Raw genomic sequence first — 6,000 nt, forward strand, 5'->3', positions numbered from 1 at the left:
CTAGAGGGTGAGTTTGGGTGGTTTAGAAACCCTGAAGGAAGGCTTTCCAAATGGGCAGGAATTGGCTTCCCCCTTCCCTCACCCCACAAGCCACTCAGGAGAAAGTTTGGTTTGAGCTGCATGTCTGGGGAAGCTGGAGGCATGAAATACTGAAAACACCAAGAGCAGACCCACTTCTGAATGCTGCCTGCCCTCGAGCTAATGGCAAGCCTTCAGCAAGCGAAACACTCACCGAGACACAACTAGTTGCAGCAAAACCCACTAAAATCAATACAACATGAGCAAGCTAGACTTAATGTAAGCTGAGCTATCCCATCCCAAAATACAACGGACCTCAGCTGCCCTTCTGCAAACAGGAACACATCGTTCCCTGCAACCCGTGAACATGCTATTCTTTTCTTCGGCAAGTAAAACTGTGCAGGATGCACCCAGCTATGCAGTTATGGACCTTGCAAGCCCTGCATCCCGCAACCCCTCGCACTTTGAACCTCGACTCCTCATTTTGCGGCAGAAATAAACCCTTCCCCAACATCCTCCACATGCAGGAGGGAGTCAGGTAACTAACCTTGTACTCTTGTGTAGGACCAGGCACAAGGCACTGGTGAAAGCAATAGCTCAATGGGGAGACGGAGACAAAGCCTGTCTCAACTTACCCAGGCAGTGGAGGCAGCAGCAGTGGCTAAGAGCAGGTGGTGGGGCCAGGTGGCCCGTCAGGATTTTATAGGGTGCTCCGGCCCCTGGGGGAGCAGGTGCATACCTTCCACCTGAAACTCCCCAACAACCAGCAGTTTTCTCCTGGAAAGCTCCCCCGGCTGATTAAACAGTTCCCTCTTTCATCTGTCATGTTTTGCTTCCATTTAATATTGAGTAAGATTGAAATGATTCAGGCTACAGGCATTAATTACCATGCTTCCTAAGGCCATAGTACATTTTAGGTCTTACGCCATGAGGCAGGAGAGTGTTTCAGCAGAATTTAGGGCAGGCACATCACTCCCCACCTTCCTCCGAGCACAACCGATTCAGCTCCCCAGTGCACCTGAGGTGAGCTCAGGGGTTTAGGCTGAACATGAGAAACACACATCTGAAGGTAAACCCTGCGACGGCGGTCTCATTGATGGCGGGAAAACCAAGGGGGGCTGCAGGGGTAAGGGCGCTGGGGGACCATGCACAGCTGGGAGAAAAATGCCAGAGGGACATTTCTGCTGCCCCATCTGCCCAGGTGCTAAAGACGCAGACGCAGGGACTTGAGCTAGCCCAGCATGACCAAATTATTATGCTTTTGGATCCGCTTAGAGGATTTTGCCTTTTTTTGATTTTATTCCTCATGTCTGGGGTATGAATTCTGCTTGGACAGCACATCAAATTTTAAAAGCAAAGTAACCATGGGCTCTGGAGTCCACTCCTTGAAGGTGACACACACTAAAACTTACTAATTTTGCACAGTGAGCTGACTTCCGAGTCCAAAAGCCTTTCCATCCTGCTCTTTGGATATGCTAACAGCAGTGAGACAGAAGTTCACAGCTGTTCTTCCTTGTGATGGAGTGACATCGTCAAGACATTTTTAATTACAGGCTGCGGCATGACACCAGATTGCTCTGCTGAAAGCCTGTTAGCTGCTAAACAGCCAGGGAGTCGCAAAAATACCGACCTGCACTTAAACATGAATCACCTGCACATTGGGGAGACGGAGTTGCTGACATGGTCCCAAGCAGGGGAATGAGCCATCAGGCTCTAGGGGCAAAGAAAATTTAAAGAAGACTTCTCATTTCATGCCAGCAGAGCCCAGATGAAGGCACAAATATCTTCTGCCCTGGAATAAACCGTGGTAGTACCAGGGCACATGTACTATGCATGTGTGGGGCTGTGGGTTGTCAGCATTACTGTTAAAGATATGCTTTGTAGGATTTCTGGGGTTATTTTAGTTCCTAGGGTGACTTGGCCTTGTAGAGGCACTGTTGATAGCACTGAACTGTCCCTAGTGACTCCTTCCTGCCCTGCCTGCAAGGGAAAAAAAGCCTTTCAGAGGGGCTGGGATCAAGCCCAGCTATTTTTAACATAATTCTGGAAGGAGAAAGAGGAAATCAGCTTTTCCAAGGTGCAGCAGAGGACACATGCTTCAGCCAGAAGCAACCTTCCAGCCTGCTGGAGTAAGGTAGGAGGCTGTGGGTTCATCACAACCTCCTAAGTGGCAATTTGGTGAGCAGGAAAAGATGAGGCTTTGTTTTAAGCTTTACCTTTCTGTTTCTTGCACCACTCTTGGAGAACAAAATGATGCCACAGGTGCACCTTGGACCCACAGCCTAAGAATTAAACTCTTCTTCTGTCAGTCAGGGTTTCTTCCCCTTCACTAATCATCTTCTATCTTTTTTTTGTGCCTCTGTGCTCTCACGTGATCCTGGGGAAAACAGCCCTTCCTGAGGGACTCTCTTCCAGGTTTACAGACACAGGCGAGGATCTTCTGATTTGCAGCCTCACTGTGTGTTTCAGTTTTGCAACCCAGTTTAAGTGCTTGAGGTTCTGCTCACATTGAAGCATTGCATCCCAGAATAATATCCATGGATGCACAGGAGCAATTAGAGACAGCATGTCACTGAATGTGAGTGGATCTGTGTACTGAAACAAGTCCTTTGCCTGGAGAAGGGGACAAGAGAAACAAAAGGCATGTGTCAGGAATTTAAAATAATCAGATTTGTGTAACGAATGAGATTGAAACAAAGAAAAACCATATGGGAAAGAGCTCTTCCCACAAATGCAGGTATTTGGGAGAAAGACAAAGACTGGATTTTCCAACCTATATTCATTTTGGGGAATGAGCACTTTCTACTTAAGACATGGCTTTCTCTGAAGGAACAACAAATCTGAGGAAATTTCACCAAAACAAACATGTGAGACCCATTTTTTTAACTTCTGCACATCCTGGATCCAAGATGTGTGTCCATCTAAGCTTTGGTTCTTCCTGCAGATAAGGGCACAAGGAGAAACATGGCCCTGGACCAACACTTTCTGTGTTTCCCTTTGCATCACCAGCCCCAGCAGCACTTTGCAACTCCAGTTGCACTGTTCTGCATTTTTATTTCCAACAACCCAGGGGCTAGATGCCTCTGAGACCAGTTGGAGGGTGGAAGCTTGCCCTGGCCCCAAAATTTCTTCTGAAAGCCAAAGGCAAAGGCACATTTTGCAGCAGCAACAGACCCACTGCATCCCATCTCCAAGGAACACCTGCATCCAGCGCTCTCACCCAGGGCTCGCCCCAGGCCCACACCTGACCTGCCAGCAGTATGACATGCAGGGACCACTCCCAGGCAGCTGATGGGCAAGCGGGACACCCCAGTGCCAGGAGGCAGCATCCTGAGGCAGACAGACCCACCCGGGCAGCTGCCCCTCCACTGCAGCCGCAGAGCATCCTTGGCTGCCTGTGCGCTTGCCGGGGCAGACTCGGGGGTGCTTCAGGGCCACTGTGTGCAGCCCTGGGAGCAGAGCCCGGCCAGTGCCGCTGGGGAGAGCCAGGCTCCGGCTGCCATGTGCCGCCCTGGGGCTGCAGATGATCCAGTTTCATGCCGCCACATGTCCCCTATAATTGTCAGGTCCCTGGGTGGGCTGATGCTCCATGGCGTCACCAAGGCTGGCACATCCCCCCCAGGAGGCCTTGTCACCACACACCAGGGCAGAGGCAGGCATGTGCTGGCATGGACACAGTCTCCATCTGCAAGCTGGTGTTCCTCCAGGGCTCTAACCCCTGTACACCAAAACCCATGCCTTTTCCACAAGAAATCCCCTGCATCCTTCTTGCAGGGTGCCTGGCTGTTCAGGCGCAGATATCCCCCTTTCCCAGGGCAGCAGAGCTGGCCAAGCACCACAGTGCCCCATGGCAGCAGGAAGGGACAGGGCTGGTGTTCCCCTGCAGCCCGATCACCATTTCTGGCTCAGGAGAGGGAAGCAGCTCCCAGCTTGTTCCCAGGGGCATCTCCCCAAGGTGCAGGAAGGAAATGCGGCCCCAGGGAAGGTCAAAAAGCCAGTGCAGGGCTTTCAGCGTGGGCAGCTAAGCCTGAGCGTCCTTGCCTTGCCTCCAAGCCACAGCATTGCTTGGCCACATCCTCATCCACGGAACAAAGGAGCAGGAGCAGGGAAGACACCTGCAAGGCTGGCACAACGTGTTTCCCCAGCTGCATCAAAGCACAGACATGCTCTGAGAAATGCAAGGCTTCCCTCTCTGCAAGATCACGATTTCAGCAATCAAAAACCTCCCAGCAGCGGGTCTTTTTGCCTCTTTCCTCTTCATCTTGCAGTAGTTCACCCTCTCCTCTCCCCAGGAATCATAGAATTGGAGAATGGTTTGCGTTGGAAGGGACAATTAAAGATCACCTTGTTCCAACCCCCCTGCCATGGGAACCCCCACTGCAAGCACTGCTGCAGACACAGGAGGGAACTTCCAATACACAGCAGCTATGCCATCCTCGAGAAAGCACCTCTAGGACATGGCGATGTCTCAGCAAGGCACAGCTTTGTCCAGGTTGGCTTTTGGCTTCCACTGGCGTGACAGGGATGCCCAGGGCTTGTGTATGAGATGCAGAAAGGAATAAACTGGTTGACAGAGCAGAAGGGGAAAAAAGCAGTGCCCAGGCTCAGGGTGTGCCCACATTGCTGCCTGGCCAGCACATTGCTGACCTTCCATGCCCATGGTTTGGTGCTTTGCCTCCTGGAGACCACACAGTTGGCTGGCAGGAGGGCTCAGGGAATGGGGCACAGTACCCTGCTCCTGCACAGGAGCATGGAGCCCAGCACATTGTGCAGAAGGGCAACACAGGTCCCTGAGCAACAGGGAGCAGGTTTGTCAGGTGGGAACAGTGATCCAGAGGCAGACGTGTATTTAACATGCACAATCAAAACAGAGAGAGGCAAAAGGAAGCTGGCCATACTGGGGGCTGAAAGGCTCACACTGCTTGGGGAAAACCCAGAGTCGCAACAATGGTGGGATTTGAACCCACACATGCAGACCACAACGTATTAGAAGTCTATCACCTTCCCCCCTCAGCCCCCTCAGCACCTTCTGTTCCCATTGTTTTGGGGAATGTTTTTCCCCTTTTTGACCAAAGGCTGCAGAGCTGCGACTGGTCCTTTCAGGTGTCCTCTGGGGAGCCAGGCTGGGCAGGCAGAGCCTTGACAGCCCATCTGCCTGGCCATGGCAGCCAGCTACCCATCAGCCTGGTGCAGGGCAGCAAGCAGGTGTTTGCGATTCATTTGCCCCTCTCCATGCTCCCTTCAGTCCCTGTATTCAGAGGATGGCAAAGGGCAAGGTGGCATTTGTTTTTGACATAAAATTCTGTGTCTCCCAGGCTTTGTTGCACGTCTCCATCACATCACCATCACCCATCCACCCTCCCTCAACATATGTCCAGAGGGTTTTCCTGCTGGATTCAGCAGCAGTTGTGCAAATTAATGTGGAAGATGGTGGGGGTCTAGCCAGCATACCTCTTTATTTCCCAAATCCCTTGGGGTCTGGAGATAGTTTGGGTCGTGTCTCCAGTGTGAGCTGCCCAGGGAAAGGGGTCAGAAGGAAAATCCTTCGACCAAGTGGGGCTGGTGGGACTGAGGGGTTGGGGAGGCTCCAACAGGGCAGAAACTGCCAGCAGAGCCCCCTGCTTGAGGCAGGGAGGAAAAACAGCCTGCAGGCCCAGGCACCACTCTTTCAACTGTTTATTAGACAGACACTTTAACCAGCTGAGCCATGGTGCCCCCCTGCCCTCAGCTGTGGGGTGCCCCCCAACACATCTGACCCTCTGCCTACCCTCTCCTCCCATGCCCCACACCGCTGCCCCAGGTCTGGAGTACCCCAGCCCCCAAATACTTCTCTATCTGCCCCTGGGAGCACCCTCATTGCTGACCGACCCAGGCCCCTGGCACAGAGAGCCCAACACCTTCCCTACCAGCACCAGCTGGGTTTTGAGGCCCCAGCCCCTGCAGGCACATGCTGCCCCCTTCCCCTTTCCCCGGCAGAGCCCT

Source organism: Rissa tridactyla, chromosome 7, assembly GCF_028500815.1.
Source record: "Rissa tridactyla isolate bRisTri1 chromosome 7, bRisTri1.patW.cur.20221130, whole genome shotgun sequence".
Taxonomy (NCBI): Eukaryota; Metazoa; Chordata; class Aves; order Charadriiformes; family Laridae; genus Rissa; species Rissa tridactyla.